The sequence below is a fragment of the Maniola jurtina genome, chromosome 26 (genome assembly GCF_905333055.1).
Source record: "Maniola jurtina chromosome 26, ilManJurt1.1, whole genome shotgun sequence".
NCBI lineage: Eukaryota > Metazoa > Arthropoda > Insecta > Lepidoptera > Nymphalidae > Maniola > Maniola jurtina.
The window spans coordinates 4,890,771-4,912,790 of NC_060054.1; the positions used below are offsets into that span (position 1 = coordinate 4,890,771).

The 22,020-nt window shown below is 34.8% G+C and overlaps 1 long non-coding RNA gene across 1 annotated transcript; it reads left to right on the plus strand.

Annotated features, from left to right (window-relative positions):
• The first annotated feature begins 5,013 nt into the window (after nt 1-5,013).
• LOC123878906 lies at nt 5,014-20,438 on the plus strand. Its single transcript, XR_006798909.1, has 4 exons — nt 5,014-5,024; nt 11,070-11,075; nt 15,223-15,238; nt 19,882-20,438. It is a non-coding gene; the product is annotated as an uncharacterized LOC123878906 (long non-coding RNA).
• Nucleotides 20,439-22,020: the final 1,582 nt, after the last annotated feature.

The window sequence follows — 22,020 nt, forward strand, 5'->3', positions numbered from 1 at the left end:
GTTATAATCTCTCCTATGTGCACTAGTATTGCATAAAATATCTTTATATACTAATTTATCTTGATCAGATACAATCTTTACATCTGGTTTACTCTGAAATAATAATTCTGCCAAACCTGGGGTTACTTCATAGGATCTATTTCCTATTTTAGCCATCATATTTTTGCTATGAGCATCACCATCTGAAAATGTTACTTTTGTATTTCCAATCATTAAATTACTATTTTCATTACGTACACCAAAAGGTACATTCAAATTATAGATTTCATTGCTTTTTTCAGGCGTTGGAGATGGAGTATAGAATTCTTCGATTTCTTCAAAATTTTGGGTAGAAGTTATTGGTTTTGGTGTTACATAATTTTTATCATCATTTTCTATGTTTTTAATTTTATCAGAAGTTGAAGGTGAACATGTATCTGGTAAATCATGGTGACTATTGTTTTTATTTTCTTTTTTTTGCAATACTATGGATTCTAATGGATCCGTTATGGATTTAAAAAGTTTGCGCCTTTTTAGTTCTAAATCATCTTCTTCTTCACGCATTTGTTTTGCTTTCTTTTTGATGGTTTCAATTGATTTAATTAATTGTTTCTTTACAACGGCTTCCATTTTTAAATTAAATATGGGTAGGTATTCTTACCAGTGCTCTCATTTGACTGACTAAATTTGTGTCTCGTATGTGGTATATAATTGTAAAATTGTTAGTCGAATTTCACGAATATGTCAAATGTTTTTCTGTACCGACCGTTATTTAGTTCGCAATCTTTGTTGATTGATAAAAACATAAACGGATCTTTCCAAATACTTGCACACAATTGTTTAAAGACATGCCAGCTCATATCAGAATTAACATGTTCCTTATATATATGTTTTAAGTTTATATCATCTTGCTTGAAAATAATTAAAAAGTTAACATTGTCACGTATTAATTGCTTAGGAATTTTTGAATATGTTTGGGTCAAGTAAAAGCAATCAATTTGTTTGTGTCTGCCCATCGAAAAATAATTTCGAATATTAACTTGATTTTCACAAGTCACGTCGTCAAAAATGAAAATAGAATTTCTTAAGGCTTCAGTTGGCGAAATAACTTCTTCACTATTTTTGAACATAATAAATTTAACATCTGGAGTATTTTGAAAAACTTTTTGTAGGAAACAATATTTAGATTGAAAAGTGGACTTTGAGTAAATATAAACATTTTGGAATTTAAGTCCATTTTCGTGCAATAATAAGTTTATCATAATATTTGTTTTCCCACAGTTGGAGGGTCCGCAAATTATGCATCGAATTGTGTTTGGTAGAAGTTTACTATGTCGGCTAAAGCATGGTGGTGGTGTTTCAACATCTATATAATTTATTTTTAATGATTCAGCCTGTTTTATCAACTTCATATTACTGATTGATGATAATTTTAAAAATGCAACTTATTAAATAACTTCATATTATTGCTAGTTGATTTAAATTTTAAGGTATTGCTTGTAGGTATCACATTCGTGTTTCACTTCGCACTTGTCTAGCGCACTATTATTTGTCGATGATTATATTAAAATGTAGGTATACATTTTAATTTAAACCTTGTGATAATAGTATGAAATTGAAATTCGTAAGAACTTAATATTAAACAGGTTCTAACATGTCGCTAGAGATTGCATAATGCGGACGAATGTCATACAAGTATATACAATTGTTTTGAAAACTTGACTCCATAGATTTGTTACTAAACAATTTTCATTCCCAGATCTTCTCACGCAAGGAACTCACTCGCTTCTGGTTAGTGAAAAAAATTACTTATATAATATTTTGACTGTATTCTTTTCTATTTTAGAATTTGTTTATTGATATTTTTATAAATGTTGTTTTATTGTTATATTTATAAAATTTTGTATTTTGTTACAGCATCATGTCGGACTTTTATTTCACGGATGACGAAAGAAACACAAGTATGAATAATCCATTTTATGGAGCTCAAGACTTGGATGCTATTTTAGAAAGAGAAGAAGAGAATAGATTGAAAGCTTTACGTGAGCAAAAAAATAATGAAACACTTGAAAATAACACCAGTTTGAAAACCATAAAAAAGAAAAATAAATTGTCTTTAAAAAAGAAGCTTCCAAAAATAGATCATGTGATTTCACCAGCTCCAGATTCATCTTTTGTTATACGGAAAAATAAAGCAAAGGGAAGCCACATTATAAAAATTGAAATACTTGAAATTGATAGTAAAGAACAGGAGAACAGTGCAAAGACTAATTTGAGTGTACAGTACATAGTGAGTGATAATTATGACAATATGATGGATGCTACAGAAGATTTAATTAATAGGATTATACAAAAGCTAAGTGTGCCTGAATAGTTAAATTTAATATTATTTTATTGTTATTTTGCGATTGTAAAAATAAAAAGCATAAATGAGTTCTAATTAAAGTATAAAGTATATTTTATATTTTCATATCATGCAAGTAAGTTGTAGTCCGAATATTTTCCATTAAGTAGTAAGTTTTTATAATACGTTAATCTTATGTTAAGTACTAAGTTTATGAAGTAATGTAAATAATTGGTTGAATTAATAAAGGGAATATAAAATATGTTGTGATTTTATTTGAAATAAAACACTGTGGTAAACTTAATCAAATTTATTAAATGCTAAATTACCATTAAAACTAATATTAAAATTAGACACATAAAAATTTGTAAAATACATAGGTACTTAGCATAATATTTTTACTAAAGAATCGTGCTGTAATGCCCCCAAGGCAAAGTTTTAAAATCATTTTCCATTATTTGCCTTTTATTATCATCACTATTTAATACTAATTTATTAATTTTCTGAGTAAAAACCTGATGATTTTTTGATCGTATGACAAACATATCATCTCTTATATTTTCATTGCAAAATAAGGCTTTCTTATATTTCTCAAAGTTTAATTTTTTTGTCACAGGCTTCGTGATACCCTTTGCTTTACTGATAGTTTTTTTCTCAGAAAGTAAACAATATAATTTTGCGCGTAAACCAACAAATTTAGAAATGATTTCTCCTCCCATTTCGTCTTTAAAATATCCAGGTATTTTCATATTAGCTTTCGGCATATTAAAAATATTATCATCTTCAAAATTGCTAGTATCAAAATAATGAATGTTATCTTTCATATCTTCATAAAAATCATCAGTTTTTACAAGATATAGTAAACTATCAGTATCCGTATAACATAACTGAACATTATTTCCATAGATTCTTTTTATGACCGAATAATGAAAATGATACAAATGCGTTTTCGACAGTTCAAGAATCGTGAATCCAATATATATTGGTCGATCTAAGACAATTTTTGTTTTTTTCAATTGAATAGCTACTAAGTTTTCAGAAAAAATTGATAAACTGTGAAAATGTGGTGCACTAATATATTTTTCCGCTCCATTCAATTTATTAGTATTATTTGTAGTATCTCTCCAAACGTTTACTAGTTTTACGTCAACCTGCTTCCTTTTGTTTTCTATCGTTTTTCCAAAAATAGAATTATTCTGCTTTTTAAAAAAGTCTTTCTCAAAATCAGACTTGGCATTTTGTCTGAGACTTGTGTTTAAAAAAATATAAGGCTCTAAAAAGTTGTCCTGATAAAAAGATAGCACTCTGTATATTTTTAAAAGCAATAAACCATTCTTTAAGCATTCTTGCAAGTGCATATAATGAATAACAAAACGATGTTTATTATATAAATTTGCCACCAATTTTTTGCTTTGATTTTGAGCAGGAGAATATTTTTCCGCAGCAAATGGTAGGTCTGAATGAGCATCATGAATATTATCCGGATAACATAAATCTACCTCGAGAATATATCCACACTGACTTTTTTTAGAAATGTTCCTTACATCAAAATTTTTAATTTCATTTTCATTTAAAAATTTAAAGTCACGCATTGGCATTTTTTGCATCATAGCAAAACCGTAAAGGTTGACACAGTCTAAATAAATTAAGTACGTACTTGACTCATTTTTATTGTAGGATGGTAAATATTTATTGTTTGCTTCAGCATATCTCAATGAACACTGGGCTAAACCACCTCGAATACCTTTTTCTAACATCTGATACATATCCACATCAGAAATCAAATCAAGCTCAACTTTAGTATATAACAACATTGCGTCCCAACTTAAAGATGGAGATGATACATAATAGCAGGGGTCTAAATTATAATAGTCTAAACTCATATTTCTGAACTTTTCAAAAACGTCGCATAGTAATAAGACATCGCATTGTAAGTATAAATCTGTATACTCTCCTAAGTTTTTTATACCAAAAGTTTTCCATATTTTTAAAGCGTGTTCGTAATCCTCAATGGAAATATTTTCACCTGTGAGTTTATTAAAAAAAATCGAATGTTTTGGTAACTTTGTTTCATTATATTTCTCCCATGCATCCATATAATCATAACAATAGACACCCTTTTTACAGGCCAAATTTAATAAGTGTTCATCCTTAATAAATACACGCATATGCTGAAAATCATTCGGATGAAGACTCTTTGCCAGTTTATCCAAACCCGAACTCAAAAAATTAAATGAATCGATAAACTTCAGTTGAGCAGCATTTGTTTTATCAATAGGTAAAAATTTTGTGAATGATATATATTTTTCTTTAGATTTTGGTATCAAGCTCGTTTTTCCGGTAATTTCTGATAATTCTTTAATAAATAAGTGGCAATCATAACCACTCAAGTTATGAAAAATGATCGGTATAAACGTACATTTTTTTGCATTTATGTTACAAGTGTTGTGAGCAGGGCCTCGGTATTTACCTGTAAAATGGTCATGATCCTTTACTATTATATCATATTTTTTAAACATTGTTTTACAGATGCAGCAAATTTTTGCTTCATTATATGAAGTCAACTCTTCGGTAGTAAGAGGAAACATTGGATTATTTGTATTTAAAATACCGTGCAATCTTTTTACATCTCGCGTAATGCTTTCAACAAATTTTTTACCACAGTTTGGTCCGCGATAGCTTACAAAGTCATTAAGCTCAGGTTTAGAATGGCAACATATGTAATAAGCGAAACAAGATGGTTCATGTGTTTGTATATCTTCAGTATAAAGAGATTTATTTTCGTTTGAATATTTACAAAGCAAGCTCTCAAAATCGCCATATATCACGATAGGAATTCTTTGAGTTCTCTCATAGTTTGAAAAATGCAACTTACTACCATCTTCTGGAAGTACAGTTTGTCTTTTAGCACAATCGTGATTGTGTAGTTTTTGTTCATTTGCGAAATATAAAAAACATTCATCACATAAAAATATTTTAGACTTGTGTTTTGTTAATTGCCTTCGCACAAGTCGGCCAAAGTCTTTAATCAAACAGTAATGGGCTTTGTCATTTTTAGTAATATATAATAAATTAACATGGGTAAGTTTTCGAGCTAAAGTCACATACAAAGGACCTGTAACTGTATTATTGGCTTCTAACCCATAAACATTTACACTAATAGTTGGATTGTTCTTCTCAAAGGTTTTAATATCTTCAATTCCCGGAGGAAATGTCATATTTCTTATGTCAAAAAGCAATGAATAATGAGGATATGATGAAACTCTATTGGAATTAAGTTTTGTAGGATACATTTTAGCAGCAATGCACCATAAAAAGCAACAATCATCGAAATTATGAATATTTAGACATGATTTTGTATTTCTTATATGTGATGGTAATGCCAAATATGATCCACCTTTCAGAGGATTATATTTATTAATATTTATCTCCAAATGACTGATAGAATCAATTGTCCAACCAGATTCTGACTGTTCGAATTCTGCGCATTTGCAAGTTAACTTTTGAGCACATTGTAATAAAAAATTATCAATATCAGTACTTTGGACTATAATACCATATTTAGTACTGAAAGATTTAATAGACTTTTCAAAATTTTTTGGTAAAATATACGAAACAAATAACTCAAAATTTACTTTAATGGCAGTGTGTTTCTTTAGAGATATATTTATGATCTCGCGTGTGGTTTTAAATATTTGTGAAAAAAAACTCTCTGGAACTAAAGTTGTAGAGGTCGGATTTACTTTGTAACTGACTATTCTGTTTCTAAAAGCCGTTTTTATAATTTGCACATTCTCATATCTAGATTGAAATAAACTATTAGATTTATGAGTATTTGTTCTGTTATGTGACGATATAGATGTTTTAACATAAAGGTTACACTCTTTGCAGAAAAACATTTTCAATTTCATAGAATTGCTTATCTTGTTTATCTATTTAGTATCTAGTTTCTCAGTTCTGGTTTTAATATTCTGCGTATAAAAAATCGGTAAGGAAATACAGCTAAATAATAAATCAAGCTATTGGCTAATAAACAGTAAACAGTTATTAATAGAATGGAAGTAATGCGATGTTTCGATATCAACATTCAAACATGTCAAGTATCTAGTTTGTATGGTTCTAGTTTCTCAGTTCTAGATTTTAAATTTTGGATAGTTATGAGATGACTGTATTAAAATAAAGTAATCTAGTTATTTTCAGACAATGTGCAGACTTAGTAAGAGTATAAGGGCTGTAAGTATCACGTTATTAATATCCCAACTTCAAATCTTTCGATATGAACATTTAGACATTTTTATTTAATTTTATATGGTTCTAGTTTCATATGGTTCTAGTTTTTATGTTTCTAGTTTCATATGGTCTAGGCTTTGTATGGTCTAGGTTTTGTATGGTCTAGGCTTTGTATGATCTAGGCTTTGTATGGTCTAGGCTTTGTATGGTTTAGGCTTTGTAATTTCTGTAAAAAAAACACGTTAATTTAATTTTATATGGTTCTAGTTTCATATGGTTCTAGTTTTTATATTTCTAGTTTCATATGGTCTAGGCTTTGTATGGTCTAGGTTTTGTATGGTCTAGGCTTTGTATGATCTAGGCTTTGTATGGTCTAGGCTTTGTATGGTTTAGGCTTTGTAATTTCTGTAAAAAAAACACGTTAAAAAATATTTACAGGCACAAACATAAAGATAGTAATTTAATTGTCATACTTATTATATACAATATGTTGCAGATGAAATATTTTTTGAATTTATTTATGAAAATAATTTCTAAGATTTACAAAATTTAATTTACAAAATTTATCTTAGAAATTATTTTCATTTGCAGGGTATAAAATGGGCTGAATATTTTTTAGTTCAGCCTTACTATCATCAATTAATTTGGTGAGGGACTTCCATACCACCGAATTTAAATCAGTTGCAAGTTTTAGTGTGCAGATGGCATGCTTCCAACGCTCATTGTTCGCGAGTTTCTCCACTTCTTCAGAGTTGTAGACGCGCAGCTCGAAGTAGTAGCTGCCTTTCTTCGATGGGTCTGATTGGGATGTATACCCCGACGCAACGCGCCGACTGAGAAAACTTCTCAATTTCGCAGCGCGCACTGGCTTGCTAGTAGATTCATCCTGAAATTGAAAAATATTCAATTTAGTATCATCTGCGATAATTTCAACTCTCTACCTATTATGGTTCATGAGATAAAGCCCGCTGACAGACAGACGTCCGGGCGGACAGCGGTAGCTTAGTAATAGGATCCCACTGGTACCCTTCGGATATGATCCCTAACAAAATAATAACTTTAACAAACTATATTCATAAATTTATATACAGACCAATTGCCTAACAACATTCTTATTGGGAAGTCTTTTAAAAGCTTTAATCCAATAAAATATAAATAAGACAACTCACCTCAGATTCGGTAATAAACCTCCTCCGCTTAACAGATGGACTCGTAGGTGTATTTGGAGACGTTTCGGGTTCAGATTCCGATCCGCTCGATTCGAACGGATTCTTCGGAGCAGAAGAAGTCACCTCCTTTTTCTTGATCGTCTTCTTCCGCTTCACCTCACGTTTCTTCTTAAGAGACTTCGATGTTGATGGGGGCTGCACCAAAGCGATGGGGTCTTCGTCTTCGTCAAATGGATTGATGAAAGATGAAGAGGCCCTGAAAAACAATTTAAGTAACTATCAACATGAAAACTCCAAATAAAAATTCAATAGGTACCTAGTTGCTTAATTCAAAAATAAACATATAAAATAAAAATACTTACATACTTTATTTCGACTGTTGTTGTCGTCGTATCCAAAACTCGGAAAGAAAGGAATGGTGACGCTTAGGATCGACCTATTTATACGCTCGAATTCTAAAACCTCTTTCATAATAAACGAAATGGATTGAAATAAATTAGATTTAAACATTTGCGCATGTAACTTTAAACACTAAATCATCACAACATAAAACTTATATTTGCGAAAGTAATCAGACTAGATTTATACATTCGTATGAACACTGTCTTACGTATAAATTATTGCCGCATCAGCTATAGGTGTTCGATTTTGAAGCATGGAAGACGCTGTTGTTTATAGTTACGCAGTGAATTGAGATCTAACCGTAAAAGGAATGGTATGCGTCGGACTCGCGATAGTTAAAATGTTAAAAGGTTATACATTTTACTACTTTCCATAGGTAGGTATAAAATTTGTGAAAGGTCTAATAATATTTGCTCCTATTTGATGCTTCAATCTTCTTCCTTGCGAATTTGATTTAAAACTTGAGTGGAAATCCTTTAATTTTCGACGTCAAAAAATATCCTGGATCCGTCTCCAAGATGTGAATTGTCTGTGTATCAAATTTCGGCAAGATTCAGCCGTTAGTCTTTAGTTTAGACAGACGCCTTTTTGCATCACTAATCATACTTATTATAAATGCTAAAGTGTGTCTGTTTGTTTGTTTATTGGTTCGTCCTTCAATCACGTCGCAACGGAGCAACGAATCGACATGATTTTTCGTGGGTATAGTAAAAGAACTGGAGAGATATAGACAACTTTTTATCTCGGAAAATCATAGAGTTCCCGCAGGATTTAAAAACCTAAATCCATGCAGATGAAGTCGTGGGGGCATCAGTGAATTTATTATATTAGTACGCATTGTACGTATTTTTTTCGTCCATTAATCTCTATTTATCAAAGTATTTATAACAATCGAAATATATTTAAATAGCGGGAAATGTGTCTAAATTCATCATTAAAGAATTAATTTTCGATAAATAATAATGTATGATAAGCTTGCACACCTTACTAGAAATCTGCTATAATATATTTTTACTAATAAATCTTTATCCAAAATTCATTGTTTGTAGATCAGAATGGAGTTAATATATCCTAAATATCCTCGCTATGCAACTCAAATCGCAAGATTGCGAAGTTTTGATACCTGGCCTCAAGATTTAAATCAAAAACCTCAAGAAATGGCTGATGCTGGTTTTTTTTATACAGGAGATAGTGATCGCGTGATTTGTTACTTTTGTGATGGCAGGCTCAAAGACTGGGGCATCGAAGATCATCCATGGTCGGAGCACGCACGCTGGTTTCCGTCCTGTCCCTATGTTTTACTTGTGAAGGGTGAAACATACCTACAAAGTGATAGCAAAGATGTTTGTGGTGCATCAAAAGTATCTGAACAATTTGTAAATAACAATATAATAAGTTCTTTTGCAGACAGAAACATATTATGTGTTGAAAATATTAAAGAAACACTTTGCTGCAAAATTTGTCTTGTAGAAGAAGTAGCTGCGTGTTATATACCATGTGGTCATGCTATAACGTGTACTAAATGTGCTTTATCGTTGGATAAAATGTTATGTCCGATATGTGGAAAAGCAATCGTTAATGTAATACGAATATATTTCTGATGAGCTATAAACATTTAAAGAGTCTACCTTTATCCAACCTATTATAAGTATGCGCAAGCCTCGAATCAATCGATCGAAATTCATACTAATGAATACAGCAATGCCGGATCAAGCAGAAACACGATCAATATACAAAAATAATTTGAGCGCAACAAATCAAATGGTTAACTATGCGAGAGCAAACTTTTAGACGTAAAATTATCATGCATATGGGCTCGTTCGCATTTCTTATGAATGCCGCAGTCTCGTCGAACTCATCGTATTATATCATCCACTGTGCGGTGCGGGCGTATGATATAGGATCCGCAATAACTAGTCATTGAGGATTTTGTCTCACTGTTGATAGTGATTAATTGTTGCTTGGATTTAGGAATACTCCATTTATTTAATGTGTTGTTGTGGACAGTAGCCTACATTGGGGATCCTGTATCAAAATTCATGGGGATTTTGTATCACGGTGAGCGTAGCGAACGAGCGTTAGCGAGAGTGATCCAAAATCCCCATGGATTTTGATACAGGATCCCCAATTCAACACTACTCATCTTGCGTCTTTTCGTGGAGGTACTTTGGCGACCCAGTGAATGACGACGGCAAGATCACATGCTGTCCGATATTAGCTGCATTTACGTTTGCATCTTGGTTCAAAGCATCCCTCAAATGAATATAATTATCCGCTCTAAGCTTCTGTTGGTTTCGAGAAATAAAATTTAACCGTTCTGAAATCATCTTAACCAAATATCCACACAAAATTGATTAAATAAATCTTTGTAGTAATGCAGTGCGTTAAAACAGTTTGTCCTAATCATTAAACGGTATGCATAATACTGCATGCATGACACAGTCTTATTTCTAACGGAATCATGCTGAGGAATCGTCAAATAATAACCGTCATTAGCAGATATTGTAACGGATCATATGCGCGGTGTAATTCCGACACTCGTTGTAATTGTCCGTCTCTACCGTGTAGTAAGTACTATATCTCTTGGTCCTTTTTCTTCATCGACTAAAAGAACGGCCACTTCATTTACGGAATGAGCATTATGTCTGCCTCGGTGTTCAGTCTGAGGTGCGCGATCAGAGTGAATAACCAATTTTAAATTCTCTTGAGTTCCATACTATGTTTAAAACTTCATATAAAAAATATATGAATTCTTTCTTTCAGCTGGCAAAATAGAAAGGGGAGGAGGATGGCCTTCCCCTAAAATACAAGAAAACCTTCGGGCGCCAGCCAGCTGGATAAAATATGCTCGGATAGTCTTGCAGAAGCCTGAACTTTTAATCTCAAGCCAGGAATTTGGCCTACCTAGCCGTGGGCTCTGTTCCAGGACACCAAATGTAGGAAAGATATTGGTGAATAAAACCAACTAGGTACCTAGTACACGATATGTTTAGGATTACGATTGAAAAGAGACTGAAGAAAATCTTGTAGAACATTCCTGGATTATACTTATTCAGATTGGTTCAGTCTTTCTATTTGAATTTTTTAAATTCATTTTGAGCAACCAGTGAGTGATTAAAGTGAGTGGCAATTTTTTTGCATTTCGTAATCATTGGCAAGACAAATTCTTCGACTTCCATCGCTGACCGGACACACAATTGTAATTGATTTTTATACTAATCCACATTTGCTCAACAGACTCATGTCGTGGCACCTTACAAGTGCGTACATTTAAACCTCGCTTGATGTAGAACCCGACCCCTCCCCCGCGGCCCCGCGCACCGTGTCCGGGCGCGGCACGTGTTGCAGACGATATCCTGGTACAGAAGGCGCGCGCCCATCCTCGTCCGCCCGCAGCCATGTCTCATTAATCGCCATTATATCTACGTTAAACCGATCCATAGCCACTACAAATTCCTCATGCCGAGTTCCTAAGGAACCAGCATTAAGGAAACGAACTTTTAATAATTTATGCACTGCGAATTCTATTTATATATTTTAAGTCAAAAATTAAAAAAATACAAAATATCAAAACTTTAATTCTTCGACACACAATTGTAATTGATGAATAGAACAGTTTGAATCTGTGAAATTAGCCATATTCATAGCTTTTATCATATTGGACCCTCTGTCGCGTAACCAGTGGCGTAACTATACCATCTAGGGCCCGTGGCAAATTCTTTTGATGGGGCCCAATCAGTAAAAATCGTCACGTTGTACTCAGTTTAATTTTAATAAACTTCGAGATTTTCAGCATACTCAGTTACACGTTGTATATGTCCCACTAATGGCCATAGGCCTCCTCTCTTAGGCGAGAGGGAATAGTCTGTAGTCCCCACGCTAGCCTGATGTGTATTGGAGACTTCACATTCATCCATAGAACATAATAGGTATCTCATATCATCATCTATTCGCTAGCTTTTCGGTGAAGGAACAGCATCGTAAGAAAACCTGCATACATTTACAATGAAATAAAAATAACAATTTAATTTCAATAATATATTTATTAAGAAAAATCTTTTTTCTAGCTTTCTGTTCCGCAAAAGTGTCTATAACATCATCAAAGTTTAAAGATCGGGCCATAGAATTTTCAATAGACAGAATAGCCAAGTTACATAACCTGTCTTGTCTCATAGAGTTTCTTAAATAGGTTTTTATCAATTTTAGTTTTGAAAATGATCGTTCAGCACTAGCTGTAGTCACAGGAATTGTGAGAAATAATATTAATGCAGTGCATATTTCAGGAAAGCTACAGGACATGAAATGATTTTTTTCACATTGAAGTCGTTAAAAAATACCACGTGATAATGTGTCTGCAAAAAGAATTTGAAGATTTTGACTAAAATCTCGGAGGCAAGTAGGTCGTCCACGCGGACCCTGTCGGGTCCCGGGGTAACTGTTCAGGGCAATGGCCCTCTTCAGTGGTGGCTACACCGCCCGCGTCATTATACTTCAGCATTGTATTTATCAGATCAGAGTAGCATGGGTACGTGTCGTCATTATATACTAACTAGCTGACGCCGGCGACTTCGTCCGCGTGGATTTAGGTTTTTCGAAATCCCGTGGGAACTCTTTGATTTTCCGGGATTTCCGGGAAAAAGTAGCCTATGTGCTGTAAGGTTATTTTTAAAAAGTTGATTTAAGTTGTCAAAAATAATATAAAATTATTAATTTAGCTGATGAAGGTAGTTTGGTAAAATCGATATTTGGCTCATTCGATGTCATACAATCTGTTACTAGGAGGCCAACAAGATTGAACTTGCATAAATACGGGTGTTTTGAAGGTTTTAGTTCAGTCTCCTTCTGAGATTCGGAGCGATATCGCATATTTTCGTATTTGGGTTGTGAACTGGATAATTAGATGTTGTGATAGCAATCACGCTCTAATTAAATTATTTATTTTGGCATTCGTTTGTTTAGATTAAAACTCTCGGATAACCTTGCACATTAAACTTGTGTTTTTTTGTGTTGGTTTTGGAGAGGACATTCCAATAATTCGATAAAAATATTTAAATAATACCTGCTTTTCTGAGTGACGCCAATAGTGCTAATCCAGGATATTATCTATCTCCATTACGAATTACGGCCAAATCCGTCCAGTGGTTTTTGCGTGAAGGAGTAACAAACATACTATTGGCGTCACTCAGAAAAGCAGGTATTATTTAAATATTTTTATCGAATTATTGGAATGTCCTCTCCAAAACCAACACAAAAAAAAAACACAAGTTTAATGTGTAAGGTTATCCGAGAGTTTTAATCTAAACAAACTAATGCCAAAATAAATAATTTAATTAGAGCGTGATTGCTATCACAACATCTAATTATTCAGTTCACAATCCAAATACCGAAAATATGCGATATCGCTCCGAATCTCAGAAGGAGACTAAACCAAAACGTTCAAAACACCCGTATTTATGCAAGTTCAATCTTGTTGGCCTCCTAGCAACAGATTGTATGACATCGAATGAGCCAAATATCGATTTTATCAAACTACCTGCATTAGGTAAATTAATAATTTTATATTATTTTTGACAACTCAAATCAATTTTTAAAAATAACCTTACAGTTCGGCCGTCCTGAATTTAACACGTCCTCGTGTTTCTAATCAATCTTGTCATGTCAGTCGCGGGCTTCCTTGCCCTAAGTCAAATCCAAATCATGGGCTATCCTGCCCTCCGTCAAATCATTAAAACCTACCCTTGAACTGCCGAACTCTCAGTTTTAATATCAAGTCAATAATAAATCCAAACGACTAACTTCTCATTCGATGTATACAAAATCTGAACCACTCATTGCAAATTACTTTCCAATTCACAAAAGACTAAATTATTAAAAAAAAACTAAAAATTTTAATCACCAAATCAAACTCAATAAAAATTTTAATCAAATGTGGGTTGTTTACAAAAAGATACCAAAGCGAAATTAAGACAACGTGAGACACGTCCCGCTTCTGAATTATTGGCGTCACTCAGAAAAGCAGGTATTATTTAAATATTTTTATCGAATTATTGGAATGTCCTCTCCAAAACCAACACAAAAAAAAACACAAGTTTAATGTGTAAGGTTATCCGAGAGTTTTAATCTAAACAAACTAATGCCAAAATAAATAATTTAATTAGAGCGTGATTGCTATCACAACATCTAATTATTCAGTTCACAATCCAAATACCGAAAATATGCGATATCGCTCCGAATCTCAGAAGGAGACTAAACCAAAACGTTCAAAACACCCGTATTTATGCAAGTTCAATCTTGTTGGCCTCCTAGCAACAGATTGTATGACATCGAATGAGCCAAATATCGATTTTATCAAACTACCTGCATTAGGTAAATTAATAATTTTATATTATTTTTGACAACTCAAATCAATTTTTAAAAATAACCTTACAATACACACACACACACATACAAACTTTCGCCTTTATAATATTAGTGTAGTGTGATTACCAAACACCCTGTATAGTGTATATAAAAAATGAATTTCAACATAGTTTCACTACACGAGTAAGTCGATATTTTATGAAAACTGAAGGTGATTGAACAAAACTAAGTAATGCGGGTAGGTAGGTGTTTGAAAATATGACTTGATTTTGTTTAACTGCTAGTGAAGGAAGTCACAGCCGAAGGGCCCAAAAAAACTATGTACTTTATTACTTTTAATTAAATATAAAAATTAAAACTAATTACAATTATAATTTGGTCTATAGTTACACAATGTAGCTAATAGAGTTTGGAAACTATCGCTACGCGATGTAAATGATAGAATGATTTTAATTTTATTACAGTTTTTAAGGTAAACTACACTGGACAGCAAATAAACCGGGCCACCCGCTACCTTGGAAGTCTGATTCGATTTTCTCAAAAAGTATAAAACTTACAACTATCAAAATTATACCTACAGAAAGTGCATTTCATAATGAATAAAATGAATGGAAATTCATTGCGATTAATCAATTAATTAAGTGTTTATTAAAGATTTTACAAGGAAGAGTCGTTTTCCAGCCATGTTAATCGTAAGTAATCATGAAATGAAAACAAAAATTAAAGCCAGAAACAAAGATAAAATTAAAAAAAAGTTTTTGGTCAGTATTCAGTATTCCCTCCCCTTGCTCGGATAACTGCCAGCATCCTCGTATTCATCTACCTCACGAGCCTGACGATGAAATCTCGAGGAATTGCCTTCCAATACTCTTCAATTGCAATTTCCAGCTATGGAAGCCTTGTCGGAGCAGTTATCCGGGCTCGAACCCGACTTTTCAGCTCATCCCATAAGTGTTCTATCGGATTTAAGTCGGGGCGTCGAGCTGACCAGTCCATTGTATGAATGCCGACGCCCGATATCCAACTTCTGTTCTGCGAAATCGCCGCCTCAACGCAGTTCAAGTCCAATAAAGTCTGCGTGACGAACGCCAAGTAGTCATAAGCCCAGACGCCATCAGAAGGATACTTGTTGAATGGAACCTGACTCCAAAGAGAGCTGCAACAGGCCCAGCATTGATGGTAGCCCACCATGAAGCACGATTTGAATTTACTCGAGAGCATAGGGACTGGACGTTAGGACAGTGGGGTAATGTACTCTTCACTGATGAGACCAGGGTGAGTCTACATTGAAATGATCGACGTCTGAGACAATATCGTTGCCCTGGAGAACGTTATTCTCAGTGTTGCATCGAGGAAACTGTTGCTAATGAAGAAGGATCTGTAATGATCTGGGGCGGCATCTCGTTAACCGCATGTACAGCGTTAGTTTTCATCGAACCAGGGGGTCGTACACGTGGATTGATCTCATTGGTACATTACTGAAATCCTCGCACACCATGTGGTATCTTACGCAGGATATATCGCGCAGAATATGCCAGTTTATGCATCATAATGCACGACGTCACGTTATTCATGTGGTGACCCAGTATGTATGCGACGTGGGAATTCGTATAATGGACTGGCCAGCTCGAAGCTCGGACTTGAATCCGATAGAACCCTTATGGGATGAGCTGAAACGTCGGGTTCGAGCCCGAATATCGGCTCCAACAAGGCTTCCAGAGCTGCGAATCGCAATTGAAGAGGAGCGAAATGCAATTCCTTAAGATTTCATCGTCAGGCTCGTGAGGTGGATGAATACGAGGATGCTGGCAGTTATCCGAGCAAGGGGAGGGAATACTGAATACTGACCAAAAACTTTTTTTTAATTTTATCTTTGTTTCTGGCTTTAATTTTTGTTTTCATTTCATGATTACTTACGATTAACATGGCTGGAAAACGACTCTTCCTTGTAAAATCCTTAATAAACACTTAATTAATTGATTAATCGCAATGAATTTCCATTCATTTTATTCATTATGAAATGCACTTTCTGCAGGTATAATTTTGATAGTTGTAAGTTTTATACTTTTTGAGAAAATCGAATCAGACTTTTAAGGTAGTGGGTGGCCCGGTTTATTTGCTGTCCAGTGTATAATTTAGGTCGCGGTTGCGAAATCGCTGACTCCGCCGCTCGTGTCTTGGGGCTGCATCATGGGTCAGCACTATACAGTACAACCAAATTAATAATGCGCATAGAAATCTTCGTCACAGTTCGGCAACGGTCGTATGATACACATGATATTGACTCTTATTTGTTTAAAACAAGGTGCAAAATTCGTCGTATTCCCAGAAACACCCGAATCATTGAATCGTAAGAGCCCTAAACAATGCACTTGCATTTTGCACAAGAGTCAATATCATGTGTATCATACGACCGTTGCCGAACTGTGACGAAGATTTCTATGCGCATTATTAATTTGGTTGTACTGTACGTAGAGCTGTGCGATATAACTTGCTTATCAGTGTGATTAGAGACTGTGTTCTCTCTATTTATTTATCGACTTTTTCATTCCAGTTCTCGCTCTTATGTTTCTCGCATTTTCATTCTTCATACTAATTCTTTCATCCATCATCTTTCGCACGATAGGTGGGGTTCCCTTCCTATGCTATTTCTATCAATACGGGGTTCAACAAGACGTTTCTTTATTTATTTACAATTCTTATTTCTAGTTGCTTTTTGCAATGTTTTTATTTATTTAGGAGTAATGTTTAGGCTCGCAGGAGGTGGATGGAAGAAAACTAGTCGGCGATAATATCCTTATAATAATTATATTCAAAGTTACATTTAAATGAAAAGACTAACAACTAGTGCTTATCTCTAAGGATGAGAATATTCTAACTTAATATTACGATTCCCACATCGCGCGGGTTCTGGTATTACGCCGCGTCAGCTATACGGGTCGTATTCGTACGTGGGAATGGGAATGCATGTTGCGCTGGCTCACTATGTATCAGCCGCTGGCTTCGCCTGCGTAACAAAGGAACACTAACAATATACATATTTTACATTATACTACACTGGACAGCAAATAAACCGGGCCACCCGCTGCCTTGGAACTCTGATTCAATTTTCTCAAAAAGTATAAAACTTACAACTATCAAAATTATACCTGCAGAAAGTGCATTTCATGATGATTAAAATGAATTGAAATTCATTGGGATTAATCAATTAATTAAGGGTTTGTTAAGGATTTTACAAAGAAGAGTCGTTTTCCAGCCATGTTAATCGTTAGTAATCATGAAATGAAAACAAAAATTAAAGCCAGAAACAAAGATAAAATTTAAAAAAAATTTTTGGTCAGTATTCAGTATTCCCTCCCCTTGCTCGGATAACTGCCAGCATCCTCGTATTCATCCACCTCACGAGCCTGACGATGAAATCTCAAAGAATTGCATTCCGCTCCTCTTCAATTACGATTCGCAGCTTTCTTGTATTTAAATATCATCACTTCAGTTTTTGCCACATTATACAACAAACCGTGTTTTTCTGCATATTTTTCACAGATGTTAATTAAGCTACGCAGGCCGCAGACCGAGGGACTGAGCAGGGCCATGTCGTCGGCGTAGCTAAGATTGTTTACGCTGACGCCTCCAATCTGGCAGCCTGCCCTAGCACTGCTCAGTTCCTCGATCAGTTCGTTTACATAGAGGTTAAACAGAATTGGTGACGTCAGACCACCCTGCCTAACACCGCAATTCAGCCGGTAGGTATCGGAAAAGTCATTTTGCCATTTTACTTGGTTAATTTGGTTTGTATACCAAAACTGTAGCAAATCCACTATCTTACAAGGTACTTTAGTAGCTCGTAGCTTATTCCACAAAATATTGTAATTAATGGTGTCGAATGCTTTGCTCAGATCCAAGAAACATCCATATCCATCCGGGCGAGATAATAGTTTACAGTACTTTTTAAGGCAAAAATAGCTAAGTCTGTTGATAAACCGCTACGAAAGCCAAATTGACCGCAGTGTAATTCGATATTGCAATTTAAGTGAGATATTAACAATCTCTCAAAAAATTTTGAGAATATTGTTGCAAGAGAAATAGGGCGGTAGTTTTTAGGATCGGAGACGTCACCAGCTCTGTTTTTAACGATCGGTATTACATTTGTTTTCGTCATATTTACAGGAAGATAGCTATGATCGATACATGAATTGTATAATGTAGCCATTATTTGGAAGAGCCTAGGGCCCCCATATAGCCCATGCTCCACGCTGAGGTGGTCGTGGCCCGGGGACTTGCCGCGCTGCATGTCGCGCACGCACCGCGCCAGCTCGTCGGCCGACACATGCAGCCGCGCCGCCACCGGAGAGTGACTCAGCGCTAGGGCACGCGCCGACTATCGGGCAGTCTACGCGGAATTTATTTACAAATAAGTTTGCTATATCTTTATGGTTGTGTAAACCACCCACCGACACAGGAGTACTGCATTTAGGCTGTAGTTTATTCGTTTCCTTCCAAAATTTTCCAAAGTCATTATTTCGTCTATAGGTTGCGATTATGTCCATTTTAATTTTGTCCTGATTAGATTGGCACCATTTTAATTTTTGTTTAAAAGTTTTTCTTGAATTAGTCATATAATAGATTTAATAGATATAATAGATACAAGTACTTAAGTAATAGATTTATAAAACATAATTACATTATGAAAAAATAAAAAATGACTATAGTTACGTAAAACAAAGGTTAAGTACTAACAAACAAAATACAGTTAGTTACCTTTTGGATAAATGATCGGTGAGTTTTTTTTATGACTTAAATGTTAATTTAACGAACTGTTGATTGGGGACCACTAAAAGCTTGCACATTTATAGAGAAGTAAACTTTTCTGTTTCAGTATGAAGTATGAGGTATATTTCATACTGAATATGGATGGGTACATACATATATAGGCTTAGCAATTTTAATATGAGTGTGTAGAGGCGTGCGGTCTCTTCTAAGGCTGGCAGCTGCGAAGATATACTGAGATCAGATGAACTAGCAGCGGTAGAAGGTGCCATGATGCAAGTAGAGACCTCTCAAATTTTTCCGTTAGTTCGGCAACCTTATACGGTGAAATTTCGGACTGCGCGGCTAATATGGCTTGCAAATGTTGTGGCAAGCGGCGCATCCAAAGTTGACGTGAAATATTCTGGTCGGTAAGTACGTGACCGGCCAGGGAACGCAAATGACGAAGAAACTGGGACGGCCTACGATCTCCTAGCACTTCGTCATTAATTAGCTGCCAGACTTTCTGTTCCCTCTGACGTCGACAACCGACGGATGAGCTCCTTTTTTAAGAACGTAGCTCCTTTTTTAAGAACGTGAAACGGTCCGTTGGTGAGGGATGAGTGATAATGTCCTCGACTTCACTAATAGATAAAATAAATAAAAATCCTTTATTTTGACCATAAATTGATCATAATTGTTAGTAATAACACACACCTTAAAACTAATGTTAGTGATCTTATAACTATTTACCTAATCCTAATACTATATCTAAGACTGATTGCGCCAGTTATGGTATATTATTTTATGGCAGTAGTATTTTAATCGAAATGGACTGTATTATTAAATCGAGGTGACGCGGGTGCTAAATACAAACGGTAGGTTTCTGAAACGAAGGAAAGCAGCAATTAACCTTTGAGACAGTCAAATTCTTTCTGCAATTTCTTCTTGTCTGCAAATGGCGCTGTTTCTTCTTCTTAAGTTCCTTGTCTCCAAAAGCTCGACGCAGAATCACTTCACCTTTGTTATTCGGCACAATCATATAGAAAGTTTTATGAGGGTCCCAAGACTTCCGCAATGAACACACTCGAGAATACGTTAATTTAAATTATTTTATAAAGTTTCGAGCACGACACTTGCGTCCTTGATTTTTGCGAAGTGTGTGGCCATTGTTGTAGCTTTTTTAATTTAGTCCATTGTTATGTCAATTGAGGCAGCTCTGGCTTCGCGTCTTTCTGATTTCTTCAGTGCTTGCTTATTTCAGGGTGTAGGAAAGAAGATTTTTTGGAAGACACCGCGTAAATAATATTTTAATTTAATTAGTTGTATTTTATTTTAAACTGGCGCAACCAAAGACACTACTACTAATGACTCGTGAGTCGAGCTGAGCGATAACAATTAAATTTTGTTTGGCCTACTGTGATACCTGAAATCTCAAACAGCGTCAAATTCAAACCTGGGCGAACCAAACTAAAGTGCCATCCCTGAAGGGAGGAAGTTTTGCCGGAACCTTACAAATTTTGGAATGCTCCGTAGGGGTTTCCGTTACGTTAGCCAACTTGGTACGAGCGATTCGTTTTCCTCCATCAGATGTAGGGCAGTTCCTGCTAACTCTTTCATTTTTTGACGTGACAACGTCTTATAATTCGATACACGCACGAAAAAACATGACTCATGCGGCGTTACCTCGCTCTGAGGCGTTCCATGTAAGGCTTGAAGTGCAAGCGAGAGCGCGGAACGAGCGACAAAGAAGCACAATCGGCCTTTGTTGTCACGTTCAACTATCGTCAGTAAACCGACTTTACAGACAACCAATTTTTTTTCCAGGGCTGCATTCTCATCTTCTAATTTTTTGATTTTTTTATCCATTTTTAAATTGCTGAAAACTTTACACGGAAAAGAAAAAGAATCTATTCACAACATAAAAAATTTCACAAAATTGTAATAAAATAAAAATTGTTTATGGTTGTAAAGCACCGAGCACGTTACAACCTCGATTCTGTAGGCAACTACTATCGATGCTCTTTATCACGTTACTTGGTAACCGTTACCGTGACTGCTGGTAACGTTACGTACTATACCGGTACTTATCGGAGGTTATAACGGTACTGCGTATCTGTATTTCTAGCACTGGCGGGTAAGTAGGATGCCACACTACACTATGTGAAATAATACGACGATGTATTGTGAATATACAATTAACACTCTTTATTTACACTTAAGACTTTACACTTAGCACTCGTATGCACACACTAATTCTATTACACTTATTCACATGATTAGTCTAGTATAATACTGGACAGAGTAGAGTGCAGTGGATAACGAGCACATCAGTACATTGTATAGCCATCTATAATTACCAGGAATAATAAATACAGTAGAGCCTCGATAATCCGAACTACCAAAAAATAACCCCTGTTCGGACTCACGGAGCGTTCGGATTACAGTATGTTAAAAAAAATGCAAATATATTTTGACAAAAAATATTTATTCAGGTACTATAAAACACATATTTAAACCACAAAGTACGTTACTTATTCATAAAGTCATCAATTTTAGTTTGGCGGGTTCTATTTATTGACCAAAAAAGGCTTTGTCCCTCAAATTACGCAGCATCATCTTTTCGGATAAAGACAGGTCATTTTCATCAGCCCAATCTAAACAAGTATTCAGTGCTGATATAGCTTGTGAATGAGGAATTTTCTTGACGTTTAAAGCTGAAGTATTGTCAACAAAAGACTCGTCATTCCCAGACTCGTCAGTCTCTTGCGTAACAAAATATAAGATCAG